This window comes from Halichoeres trimaculatus, unplaced genomic scaffold (genome assembly GCF_033239565.1).
Source record: "Halichoeres trimaculatus isolate MK-OKI-2021-1 unplaced genomic scaffold, fHalTri1.1 fHalTri1_scaffold_10, whole genome shotgun sequence".
Lineage (NCBI taxonomy): Eukaryota > Metazoa > Chordata > Actinopteri > Labriformes > Labridae > Halichoeres > Halichoeres trimaculatus.
The window spans coordinates 38,020,728-38,035,091 of NW_027437187.1; the positions used below are offsets into that span (position 1 = coordinate 38,020,728).

General features: G+C 41.8%; 1 protein-coding gene across 1 annotated transcript in view; it reads left to right on the plus strand.

Annotated features, from left to right (window-relative positions):
* Positions 1-4,323: 4,323 nt before the first annotated feature.
* LOC141796659 (ethanolamine kinase 1) overlaps positions 4,324-14,364 on the plus strand; it is a 60,891-nt gene continuing 50,850 nt past the window's right edge. The window contains exon 1 of the mRNA XM_074677893.1: positions 4,324-4,511. The gene's annotated coding sequence lies outside the window, so the exon portion shown is untranslated. The remainder of the gene's footprint in view (positions 4,512-14,364) is intronic.

Below are 14,364 nucleotides of genomic sequence, written 5' to 3' on the forward strand. Positions count from 1 at the left end.
CCGTTTTTCATGTGTTTACTTGTTTCCCTCACCTGCCGGCTCGGCTTCTCCTCCTCCACGCTGATCTGTTTACATGTGACACACACAGCCCACAGCTCAGGTAATTACACTCCAGTCCAGTAGGTGGTGGTAATGCACCTTCAGCTATTTTCTAACTGCTAATCAATCCCCCCCCCCCCCCCCCAAAAAAAAAAAAAAAAAGGAAGAAGACAAACTGAAGACAAACTGATACAGTAATGACACAGCACAGAGCATCGATTATGGAAAATGTTGTTGACGCTTTTACTAATCAATTTTTATCCATTTTATCGATTTGTTGTTGCAGCTTTGTATGTATGAGGTATATTTAAATGGTAGAGGACACTATTGCAGATTCAACCAAAAGTTCTTATTTAACCAAACTCAAAATTCAAAAATTCTTACAAAAGAAAGAAAAACCAAAAACTCGAGGAAACTCACACAAGGAACACGATGAAACCAGAAGACTCCAGACACCAAACATCCAGCGACAGGAAACACAGACAACGAACTGACAGTGAATTCAGGAAACACAGAGACTATACCAGGGGTGGCCAACCAATCAGAGACCACAGCTACAAAAATGACCGTGGTAGTACAAACACACTTCCTCTCACACATAAATGAAATGACGTAAAATGAAAATCAAAACATTTCCAGTTTTCAAAGCGAGGCTTGTTGTGTTTGTGTGTTAAAATTTGTACTAGAGAAGAGAAACTGAAACTTAAGCATCAATCTGTACACCCAAACTTTGATCAACACTGAACCCAACGTTGGCATCCATATATAAATGTATGTATATATATATATATATATATATATATATATATATATTTATATATAGTTTAGATTGATCGGCACACACACACACACACACTACTCATAACTTGATATATTTTTATGAATGGATCAAAGAGCCACACACTGAAAGACAAAGTGCCACACGTGGCTCGCGAGCCACAGGTTGGCCACCCCTGCTCTATACAGACAGGGGAGCAATCAGACACAGGTGTGAAACAAGGCTTAACTACAGGCTAACGGCTACACCACGAGCTAAATGTTAAAACAAGATTAAAAACAGCTTACAGCCCTTCAGGAAGTGACGGAGGAAACACGATCTCAGCTCAAAATGTGGAGATGACTTCACCTGTAATCTGTCTGATATAATCTGTGGGATTTAAACTGTCATCTGTTCTTTAGTTATAATCCTCATCTGAATATTTTGTGAGTTTTAAAGAAGTGGAGTCTAATTTTTCAGCTTCTGAGAGTTTTTTTTTTTTTTTTCAAAGAGAAAAGAAACTTCAGTGTTTTCCACTGGCTGATATTAAAAGTCAGAGGAAACTTTTCAGGCTGTTAAAGATGTGACACATTAAATATTAAAGTCTCAGGAGAGAGCCAGAGAAGTGTCCTCAGATCCTGGTCTAACTCTGATTTGTCTGACTTCTGGTTTGGGACAGAGAGGATGAAAACAGCTCAGTGCTTCATTAGCGAGCGTCTCCTCAGAGCTGAAGCGTCGGGGTGGACGGGGCGTCTCTGTTTGTGTTTTTGGAGGACGTATTGGATTTAACTCGGTGTAATGGTTTGTTTTGATCACATTTCCTGTCTGTAAAGCTTGGGTGGATGAAACACTGAAGGATGGAGGGAGTGAGAGTGAAAGTTCAGGAGCAGAAACTCTGAGCTGCAGCTCTCGGTGCCCTCGTGATGGTCCAGCCAAAACAGAATCAAAGGAACCTGTGTTTTTAGGCCGTCTGTTTAGTCCTCCTCTGAGCTGATCCATATTTCATCGGCCCTCGACAAAGCCAGGCAGGAGCATATTCTATCACAAAGGCCTCTGAAGCCGGTCCCACGTGGACGCTGGACGATGCACACAAAGCAGCTCGATTGTCTCAGCGCTGGGCTGCAGCGTAACAAGTCCAGGCTCAGCAGAAGTGCCCTCAGGTGAAAGACGAGCTACAGAGAGAGCAAGAAGGCCCTCAATTGTCTCTCCAAGGAGAGGAAGGCTGTGGAGGAAAAAAAAAACCTGTGAATGTTTTAATCAAAGACGTGACAATACAAAGGACGAGTTTTACAGAGCGGCTCTCAGATTTCTGAGCAAACACTCGCTGCATCGTTACAGAGAGACTGCAGCAGGTCGGAGCCTCTCAGAGCCATCGTAAGAGTGTGTGTGTGTGTGTGTGTGTGTGTGTGTGTGAAACACTCCATGACTGGTTCATTCTGTCCGCCTGCTCCTCCCGGTGAGACCTGCTGTTTCTGGAGAAAGTTGGAGCCTAAACAGAAAGTGTTTGTGCTGGTTCACTGAGGACCAACAGGTGGACCTCTGGGTCCCAGCCCCCCTGCCCCCCCTGCCCCCTCTCTTTCTCTGTGAACCTGACTCAAAGCTGGATCCTGTGTCTGTGACAGGAACAGAGAGTGTTAGAGCAGGTCCTCAGAGATAGCTGGGGGTCTGGGGTCCTCAGAGGAACCTTACCTGGGCTCAGACGGAGGTAAAGTTCTGTTCTCAAAGAGTTTATATCCTATAAATGTTTTAACACATGCTCACACCATGATGACTGATCAAAAACAGCTTCACTTTTTGATACTTCATTAAACATCTTTTGATGTACATTCCAACATCCTACATCCCATAATTCCCTCTCTAGCGCCACCTAGGCACACTAAAACGGCAGTAGTGGGCAGTAGGAACGTAACAGAGAGATGAAACTAACGTCAAAATGTTGGTTACACTGAGACGCAAAAATGATGCACTGACACCCCTGACCTATCTCAAACAGGAAGCCAGCTGTTTGCCTTTCAAAATAAAATAGGCCACATTTTTGGTCCAGAAACAAAAATGATCTCCTCCCTGGCCATAAATGGTATCAGCTTTAAATTTGCTGTGATGACAGAGTGGGCCCTGCTTTATAAAATGTGTGTATGAATTTGTTGTTTCTCAAACAGTTTTCGAACAACAAGCCCTCAAAGTCAGTAAAACCCGAAGAAGCCCTTTCAGCTCCCCCTGTTAGAACGAATGGGAGAGGAGGATCCAGCTCCACACAAGCTGCAGCAGTTAGGCCTCTACACAAAAAAATAAAAGTGGTACAGCTTTAAAAATGACATGGATGGATTCCTGATGAAATTTACTACAAAGAAATCTGATTTTTATAGAGATTTGGTCAAAATTGTAGCATCTATGAGGAGATGTTTCAAAACTTCTGTCAATTCAACTCCTGAGAGGGCAGCAGTTGGTGATGATGTCACAATGATTGAGAGTTCCGTGCAGCTGGTCATGTGACTCAGTGAAGGCGGGAAAATGGAATGTGCAACACACACACATTATAAAGGGATGAAACCTCAACAGTGGAGGTGAAACCAGCATTAGAGATCTGGCGACGGAGTGAGGACCTGTCCAGCGCTGCTTGCAGCTTAATTTTAAGTTGTATCTGTCGTTATTTTTATGTCCCACTTCCTGTCAGTTAACTCCAAACTGGTTGTGTCAGCAGTGATGTTTTTACTCTTTTTTTGCTCCTTTGTGTGTCCAGAGATTCTATGTGTAGCTATGGTTACATTGTTAACACACAAGGTTTCAGCTGTTAGCAGTAGCATGTCAGTGCTAACCAGTGCTAGGTCCAATGTTCCCTGTGAGCCAGGATCACATGCTGGTACTGCCCTGTGAGCTAAGAAGTGATGACATCAACCACCCATGGATGGACAAGCTAGCTGTGCTAACCCAGCACCAGAGGGAATACCAGAGGGCAGAGTAGCATCGTGCTAATCACAGGCATAGCCAACAGAGCTAACACTGGACACAAACGCCACATTTAAGGATTTTTGATGGACTTTTTTTTTTTTTTAATATTTGATTCTTTTTATATTATTCTATTTTATTTTCTTAATTTTTTTGCACCATATTCTTGTTTTGCTACTGTGACTCTGAATGTCCCTTTAGTAATTAATAAAGTACATTCTATTCTATTCTATTCTATTCTATTCTATTCTATTCTATATCCTGTGTTTTAAGAGCTAAATGTTGATCATATTTGACTTATATCATCCATACTTAAGTTGTACTTTGCTGTAAACGAAGTGAAAATAATTAAGTGTAAATAAATGTGAGCTGAACTCACACACAGAACATTCTGGATCTTTGGGAACCTGAAGCCCAGAATGAACCCAGCTTGACTTCTCAGCACTGACCTATAGGGGGCAGTAATGTGCAGAGAGAGACAGAAGAAGGAAATGCAGCAGCAAAGAAGAGTGAGGCTCCTCAGCCTGGAGGGAAACAAAGCAGGAGTTAAAAACCTGCTCCACTAGAGAGGAGGAGGAGGAGGAGGAGGAGAAAGGAGGAGGAGGACACCTGAAGTCTACAGGTGAAGAAGACTCTGAGGAAATACTGAAGCTCTGCTGCAGACTGTGCAAACCCTGCTCTGCTGTGTTTCATCTGCACTTTTTAATGTTTGCTGGGGTCGTCAGATTCAGCTGGAAATACCTGAAGGAGGAGGAGGAAGACGACTCAGGTGTGTGAGAGTTTTATTTCCCTCCTTTTCTCCTGGTTTCTCCCTGAGGAGCTTGATGTTTTCTCTGTGTGTTTCTCCTTTTGGTTTGCTTTAAGTTTATAGAAGCAGCTCAGCGCTGCTGTCATCCTCTGCTCGTCACTCTGAGTGTCCACAGGCCTCTTTAGGTCCTGACTGAAGTTACTGTAAAAACACTCGTTGTCTGAGCACAGGTCAGGAAACACACTCACAGGAGGCTGCCTGCACCTGGCGCCACCACCTGGCCATCTGATGGTCAGCATGAGACAGAGCATATCACAGCCCCCAGTGGAGGAAATACTACAGATATAGAATAAACATCAAACTACAGGAGAAACACAATGAAACATCAAACTACAGGAGATTAGGTAAACAAAAAGTCAAACTACTGAACTTAGAAAGTAAAACAAAATTTCAAAATACAGGAGATAAAAAGAAAACAACTTCAAAGAGAGTTAGAGTGTAAAAACAAACTACTGAAAAAAGTAATCAAAAACAAAATCAAACTACAGGGGTTAGAACATTAGAACACCAAACTACAGGAAATATATATAGTAAAAACATCAAACTACTGAGAAAAATTAATGAAAAACATGATCAAACTACAGAGGACTTGAACTAAAAACATCGAACTACAGAGGACTTGAACTAAAAACATCAAACTACAGGAGATATATGAAGTAAAAACATCAAACTGCAGAGGACTTGAACTAAAAACATCGAACTACAGGAGATATATGAAGTAAAAACATCAAACTACAGGAAATATATGAAGGTAAAACATCAAACTACAGAACATATATCTAAAGTAAAAACATCAAACTACAGGAGATATATGACGTAAAAATATCAAACTACAGGAAATATATGAAGGTAAAACATCAAACTACAGAACATATATCTAAAGTAAAAACATCAAACTACAGGAGATATATGACGTAAAAATATCAAACTACAGGAAATATATGAAGGTAAAACATCAAACTACAGAACATATATCTAAAGTAAAAACATCAAACTACAGGAGATATATGACGTAAAAATATCAAACTACAGGAAACATAAATTAAAAACATCAAACTACGGATGATAAGAAAGTTTAAACATCAAACTACAGGAAATATTTCAAGTAAACACATCAAACTACAGGAGATAGAAATAAAAACATCAAACTACTGGAGATATATAAATTAAAAACATCAACTACAATACATATAAAGTAAAAACTTAAACTACACTTCCTCAAACAATAAAGAATTAAGCAAAGGGCTTAGGTAAAAATTTCTATACATTTTGACATAAAATATAAATTCAAAAAGAGTAAATAAAAAATAGAAGTGAAACCTCAGTTCAGAGCCTGATGAAATGAGTGAACCAGGATCTTGAGGATCTTGAGGATCTTGAGGATCTTGAGGATCTTGAGGATCTTCCTGTTCTCTCTCTGAACCTGAACTTCCTTTGACCTTTGACCTTCAGGGTAAAACAAACGCTCCTCTCACCAACTCCTCCATTGTTCCCAGAGTGCTCCTTAATCTGTTTGTGCCAGGCAGGACAGCAGGAGGTCGCTCTGTGTGTGTGTGTGTGTGTGTGTGTGTGTGTGTGTGTGTGTGTGTGTGTGTGTGTGTGTGTGTGTGTGTGTGTGTGTGTGTGTGTGTGTGTGTGTGTGTGTGTGTGCGCGCACTCAAACAGCTCCTTTCTGTCCTGAGACGTGCAGCCTTGATCACACGTTGGGCTTGTTCAAGGCTGCAATTTATTTCTGCAGGAATAAGGTGATAGAAAAACAATGGAGGAAACTCTTCATTCACAGAAACCAACGCTCTGGATCTTCCTGTCACCAGCGTGACTCTGAGCGTGACTCTGAGCGTGACTCTGAGCGTGGCGTGGCGTGGCGTGGAGAGGTGTGCAGCGGCTGATTGGACGGAGAGAGGCACTCTGGTGAAGAAAAAAGGAATGAATTAATGAAATGTGCTGATTAAAATTTGAGCAGCCACAGTCCTGAGAGTTTCAAAGAGTGTTTTCATTAAGTCTGTCTTTTTTATTTTTTAATATATATGTGTGTGTGAGTGTGTGTGTGTGTGTGTGTGTGTGAGACACAGAGAGGGGGAGGCTGCTGCTCCTCAGGGACTGGGCAGTTTCAGCAGAGAGGAGCAGAGACACAGAAACCTTTAGTGAGGCTGAGACCAGATCACAGCTTCATCCTAGATTAATGAACATACCAAAATAAAACACCATCAGACAAGCAGAGAAACCCCAAATCAAGTCATTTTATAACTTTTTAAAAACTTACTCCTCTTCAAAACTGTTCCTGTTTTTATTTATGTAATGAAAACTGAAAATTAAAGAGGGTGTTCTGCTTTTCTCTGTTTCTAACATAGAGCTAGAGTAACAGAGCTGGACACTCAGACTAGAACTGAGCAGGTTTTACAAAAAAAAAAAAAAAAAAAAACACACACAAAAAAAAAGCAAAACAACTTTGTAAACTTTAAATTTTACTTTAAGAAAACAATGGAAATAAAAAAATCTTAAAACATTTTGTAAACTTTACATTTTACTAAAACCAATACAATAACAAATTTCTCGAAACATTTTTGTAAACTTTACATTTTATAAATAAATATAAATTAAAAAATCTCAGCATTTTTGTTAACCTTAAATTTAACAAAAAATAAAAACAATCAAAAAATATCAGAACATTTTTTTATTTCAAATTTACTAAAAAAAATACAATAAAAAAATCTTGAAACATTTTTTTAAACTTTAAATTTGACTGAAAGATACAATACAAATATCAGAACACTTTTTGTAAACTTTAAATTATACTAAAAAAATTACAATAAAAATCTCAAAACATTTTTGTCAACATTAAATTTTACTTTAAGAAAACAAAAAAAAATTATCAGAACATTTTTGTTAACTTTAAATTTTATTTAAAAAGCTACAATAAAAAAATCTTGAAACATTTTGTAAACTTTAAATTTTACTAAAAAAAATACAATAAAAAAAATTTGAAACCTTTTTTTAAACTTTAAATTTGACTAAAAATACAATACAAATATCAGAACACTTTTTGTAAACTTTAAATTGTACTAAAAAAAATTACAATAAAAATCTCAAAACATTTTCATTCACATTAAATTTTACTTAAAAAATTACAATAAAAAAATCTTGAAATATTTTTGTAAACTTCAAATTTTACCATAAGAAATTACAGTTAAAAAATCTTAAAACATTTTTGTAAATTATTAGTTTTACGAAAAAAATTACAATTAATTAAGTTTTTAAAAGTGTTTCAAACTTTGTCATTGTGGTCTGTGCTTCCCAGCCACCGTACTTTACACTGAGCAGAACGCTACCTAAAAAAACACAGCATGAGATCTTCACACCATCCTTACCACTTCATTACACGCTGGAGTGTCAGGCCTCAAACACCAAGGGTCTCTACCCATAGCTCCGCCCCTGATAGGCCTCTAGGAGCCTGGCCAATCAGAGGAAAGGGGGTTTGTAGAGCAGGGAGCCTTAAAGAGACAGCAGCTAAAATCAAGTGTTTCTAACAAACACTGAAATCCGGTTTTACTAAAACATCAGGGAGAGAAAAATAGAGATAGTTCTGAGCTAGTAGCTCATGTAAAGCTTCTACAGGGGCACCAGAGGGACAAAATAAAGACTGAAAAAAGAACACACACACACACACACACACACACACACTCCTTCCCGTCTCTGTTCCTCTGAGCCTTTCTCTCCATTAACCAGCCACCGCAGCACGCCGTCTGCATTTAGGTCCTCCACATCCCTCACACACACACACACACACACACATACACACACACACACACACACACACACACACACACACACACACACACGAAGCCTCCTCTCTCCTCTCGCTCCACGCAGCGTCTCGGGGGATTTGAGGAGAGATTGTTTCTCCTGCAGACGAGCGGCTGTATTTGTTTTTCTGTGGGTCTGCCTGAAGCTGCAGACGTGTGTGTGTGTGTGTGTGTGTGTGTGTGTGTGTGTGTGTGTGTGTGTGTGTGTGTGTGTGTGTGTGTGTGTGTGTGTGTGTGTGTGTGTGTGTGTGTGTGTTCACAGTTATGACAGAGTGTATGATGTAGAGGACGCTCGGCCTGTAGCTGCTCGGTGTCTGACCGGTCTCAGTGTGTTAGATGTGGTCTGGGATCAGCAGGTCCCTCTTCTGGTCTCTGGGGTCTTCATGACCTGAGGGACACGTTCAGGTCCGGGGTTTTCTGGAACAACAAAATGTCTGGTTTCAGTTTCCTGCAGCAGAGACGTGAACAGCGGCGCGTGTGTGTGTGTGTGTGTGTGTGTGTGTGTGTGTGTGTGTGTGTGTGTGTGTGTGTGTGTGACCTCCTGTCCTGATGTGACTCTCCTGGTTAAACATTGAGGCAGGTGGCTGATGGAGTCTGCCCTTTGATCACATGTTGGAGTGTGTGTGTGTGTGTGTGTGTGTGTGTGTGTGTGTGTGTGTGTGTGTGTGTGTGTGTGTGTGTGTGTGTGTGTGTGTGTGTGTGTGTGTGTACTCTGACCCTCTCCCAGCTGGTCGCGGTCCTCAAACCTCCTCAGCATTCATGGTTAAATATTTGGGGCTGGAGTTTTCGTCTGGACGCGCTCCACGCTCAGAGACCGTGACTGACTGCTGTTTGGGAAAATGTGCGATGTGGGAACGAAACGTTTGTGGCTGTGGTCGCTGCTTGTTTCTGAGTTTTAAACATTTCTAATGAGGAGCTCAGTGTGAGCAGGGCTCAGGACAAACATCGTTTCTGTGGAGAAAAATGTTTTTTTTTAATTAAAGAGGGGTATTCTGCTTTCCCATGTTATAAACGCTGGATGTTCAGACTGAGCGTGTGCAAAAAGAGTCAGATTTTCACGAGATTTGCTGAAACAGTGACGTCATCACGTCTTAAAGATCTCCTGATTCATGACACATTGTAAAAGTGGGCCTCAAACACCAAAGTTTGCCCAAAGCTCCGCCCCTCACAGACCTCCAAAGGGCTGGCCAATCAGAAAGAGGGGGGTTTTCAGAGCGGAGAGCCTTAAGGAGACAACATCTTCAAACAGAGGCTAAAAATAAACGCTCGGAGGACAGATGTTTGAAGGACAGAGATTTAGGGGACGGATGTTCAGAGGACAGACGTTAATAGAATAGAATAGAATAGAATAGAATAGAATAGAATAGAATAGAATAGAATAGAACAGAACTTTATTGTCATTGTAACAAGTACAACGAAATTGAAGTCACAGCAGCAATCAAGAAAACCAAAGTAAGAAAGTGTATAGAAAGTGTAAAAAGCTCCATAAGAAAATAGATGCTGACAGCTTGTCCATCATTGTCCAGTCAGCCAGCCTCCACCTCCACAGGGTCCAGGACTGAGCTTCTTCAGCAGTCTGTTCAGTCTCTGTCTCCTGGATCCTGTCTGCTCACAGCAGGTGAAGCTCTTCCAATGTGGCCTTGGTGTCTGCTGTTAGCTCTGTTAGCCATGTCTGTGAATAGCATGATGCTACTCTGCCCTCTGGTATTCCCTCTGTTGCTGGGTTAGCACAGCTAGCTCGTCCATCTTATTGGAGATAGATCTTACGTTCCCAATAACGATGGATGAAGGACAGGTCCATGTCGTCACTTCTTAGCTCACACCTGAGAACCAGCACGTCGTCCTCACCTCCTTCTCCTCACCTTGTGGGGAAACATCAGGCCTAGCACCTGTTAGCATTGACATGCTACAGGCTGCTAACAGCTGATTTCACATGTAAACAATGCAGCCATGGTTACATGTAGGATCTCCAGACAAACACAGGAGAAAAAATAGTAAAAATATCACTGAAGACACAAAAAGTTTGGTGTCCACGACCAACAATGAACCATACAAAGTAATGATCCACTCCAAATACAAAGATGACGAAAAAGAGACGAAAAAAATTACAAGAAATGGACAAAAAAGAGAGAGCTGCTGCAAAAGGCAGCCATAGCCAACAGGGCGGCGCCAAGCAAGAAACAATTAAGAGGAAAGACATTCAGAGGACAGACGTTTTTGATGGAGGAATCCAGTGATAGCAGCCGCAGACGTCGCTGGTGTTTTAGTGTAAAGTGTTTCCCTGTTAACTGGTGACTGTTAGCCCACAGTCACTGACTCATTCAGCTGACAGTCTCCAGTTAGCACGGTCACTCTTTGCTCCAGAACACCTGTAGCTCTGTGACGGGTTAGAAGTTGACTCCATGGTGTTGTAGTGTTTCTGACAGCTGAGCAATGAACAACCAGACACTTTCTGCTGCTCACAGCTTTGATTCAGAGTTTACAGAACATGAACTGGTCCGAATGATTGTCATATAAAGCTACAGGGGCCCCAGAGGGACAGAATACAGACTCAGAAAGCACAGAGCCCCCTCTTTAAAGCTATTTACTGAGAGAAACGTCAGCGTGCAGTCTGCCAGGCTGAGCAGCTGATCCACAGAGAGGAACCAAAGCTCACAGACTGATTCTCACCCTGACCTCCAGGTGGAGCTCTCTGGTTTTTGGAGTGTGGTCCTGGTTTTATTTCCTCTTGTGAAATGCAGACTCCTCTCCTCTCCTCTTACCTGAGCTGAGTGTTTTAAGCACCTGTGTGTGTCTTCACTGACTGAGACATATCTCATCTCAGGCTGCTCGGCGCTGCAGAGCCGTTACATAAACTCTGCGTCTACACACAGACCATAAAACTCAAGAGGCTCCAAACAAAGGAGGAAACCTCGTTAGCTTCAGAGCTGCTGGAGGACAGAGAGTCGTGACAGGAAGCTGAGCGAGAAAACCAGACAAGGAGTGTTTGCTGTTCATTTCTGATGCAGACTCATGGATTGATCAGATTACAGTAACTCGCTGAATCAGAAACCATCAGCTGTAGTTGTGATAAACTTCATTGATAAAGAGAAAGAAATGAGCAGCTCTCAGCATCTCCACCTGGAGCTGACACACGTTTCTATCACGGCTGAAAATCACTTCCTTTTACACCGGTGGTTATGTGTTATTTATTAATAAGAAAACTGCTCAGAGCGGGAAACTGAAAGATCCAAACAGTGATGTGTAATGTTATCTTCTTTCTCTTAACCTTTTTTTTTTTTTATTGGTATCATCGAAAGCATCATTCACACTGGAAAAACTGAAATCTCATCAAGTGTTTTTGTTACATTTTCAGTAGAAAATATCTTTTTACACTTGATATGATTCACAGAATGTTGATTCTCCGGTGGCACCTGTATCGCTCATAATTCTTCCTCGCTTCAGCCTTTTCCTTGAAACTTTTTCCTTTTCTTCCCTTCCCTGTGGAGGGTAACAGTAACAGCTTCCTGGTTTGGGTCTTCTCTGGCTCCATGACGCTTCGGTAGCCGAGCAGCTAGCTGACGTGAGAGGGGTAGTGGGGAAGGACGAGGTGGGACCATGGGCATGACAGTGGGAAGCGAGGGAGACGGATTGGATGGACTCACGGACCAATCAGATTGGTCAACTAGTTTGCAGCTTTGCAGCAGATATACTGAATGGATTTTTTTTAGTTCTTTTTGGTCTTTATATTGTGTAGATTGGACCATTACAGCCCTATAAACGGTGTTATTAAGATGTTCAAAGCTTCCAAATCATACACCATAGCTTTAAAGAGACAGTACAGGTATGGCAAATTGGATTCATTAACAATAAAAACAAGAAAAAAAACACCACAAAATGAACAGCTTTCAATGTATATCAGGATTTGGTGATGTTTCATACATTTAAAAAAGGTTTTTTATTATAACCTGGTTACACATGCATTAAATGGGAGATGGAACTTTTCAATAGCTGGTAATAATTTGTGTTCATATACAGTATTTAACCTGTGTATATCAATGAATTTATTATATACATCAGCCGATACATTGAATATTGGTCGATATTAGGGGTGTAAATCACCAGTTTCATGACGATATGATACGATATCGATTCTTTGGACAATGATATGATATTTGCCGATATCACAAAGTCTGTCACGATATGATAGGATACGATACGATACGATACGATACGATACGATATGATAGGATTCAGGGGCCTTCGATCGATTTCAGACGATATTATGTCCTCACTGAACACAATCAGCAACATTTCACCTGAGGCAAGAAAGAAATATAAAACAATTTGATAGTTTTATTACTGAAATGTGAACGAGGTGCTGACCTTTGGGTATGACAGTTTGTAGAGGATTATAGCCATCTGTATGATCTGATTATGTTTTAAAATTAAAACTGTTAGGTCGACCGTGTCTTACCCAGATACAGGAGAGCTGTTTTTTGATTGGCCGATATGTCTGGCTCCCTTTTAGCTCTGTGATGCTAACAGCGTCTTGCTACACGTTAGCCTGCAGCGGTGTGACTCGGTGGGAGCTAAACAGAACATTTTACAGCAGGAGAAATATCAGGCGTGGCGTGTCAGAGAGTGGAAAGGTTCAGATGAGTGTCTCATTAACTGAGTGTGTGAGGCTGAGAGGAAACTTCACAACGACTCACGGTTGGACGGAGACGGATATGTGTGTCCGGTCAGGATTTCAAAATAAAGGCGTACATTAAAGACCACGATGTTGATCGATGTTTAGACTTTCCATCGATGTGATTGGATCATTGCTTAACCAATCGATGTATCGATCTATATCCATGGATCATTACACCCCTAGTCGATATATCAGATATCGGCTTTTTTTTGCCCCAGTATCAGTATCTGAATGGGCCCCAAAAATTCCATATCGGTCAGGCCCTAATTCAGACCTCATTTATTAAATAAATCAGACATTTATCTGGACTGGTCAGTGTAACAAAACAATTTTTACTAAAAATAAGACAAAAACACTTGATACGGTTTCAGTTTTTTGCAGTGTAATCTCATCCTGATGAATCTGTTCATTCAAGCCTCCTCTTCCTCCTCCTCCTCCTCTTCCTTCTCTCTGCAACGACCTAACACAGCGTCTTCGTGTAAACCTCTCTGAACATGTGTAATACCCCCTCCTCCTCCTCCTCCTCCTCCTCCTCCTCCTCCTCCTCCATCAGACACACTTGGAGTCAGATGAATCTTTAATCGGGAGGTGAAGTCAGTGTTTCTGTTTCCTCTCAGCTTCACAAAGACGTGTCTCTCCTCAGCTGCTGCGTAAACTCGATGCGTTTTCACGCCTGGTTTCCCGTGGCGTGTGGCGTGGAAGCGAGCCAGGTAAGGACCAGTGGTTATTAACCAGCCGGAGCACTCGACAGATGTTTCTCTAATCGAGCGCGGCGCTTTATTCCCTCCATCAAACGAGCGCCAACAGCAGCGCTGAGGCCGCTCTGTGCGATTCCCCGGCAGATGAAAGTGAATCTGTAATTAACGCGCTGTAATTGCGAGCGTCGCTCTGCTTTTCACTCCAAGATGAAATGTTGCTCTCCCCAGCCAAGGTCAGCGGCTCGGCCCACGCCGTACATTTTTAATGCAGAGGCCGAGCGTGGACGTCTGTGACTGGATCCTGGATCTGCTGCGTGGCGGCTCGTCCTGAGAAACAAACGGATAAATCATCTGTTGTGTTCTTCGTCTCCGTGTTTGATTAATCCGACGGTTTCTCCTCAGTCTGCAGACCGGACTCACTGATCCTTCATTTCCTTCACTTCCAGCTCAATCCAGGAGCCAGACCGCCTCGGCCTCAGGCGCTGACGTGGTTTTGTGGCTCGTTCTTCATTTTGAAATTGTTTCAGCGTTACCGCCGTGCTCTATAAACGCTCCCCGACCGCCGCCGCTCTGCTCCCTAACCGGACTTCAAACGCACAGGAAGATTTAGCTCCTCGTGAAGAATCCCCGCGCTGAGA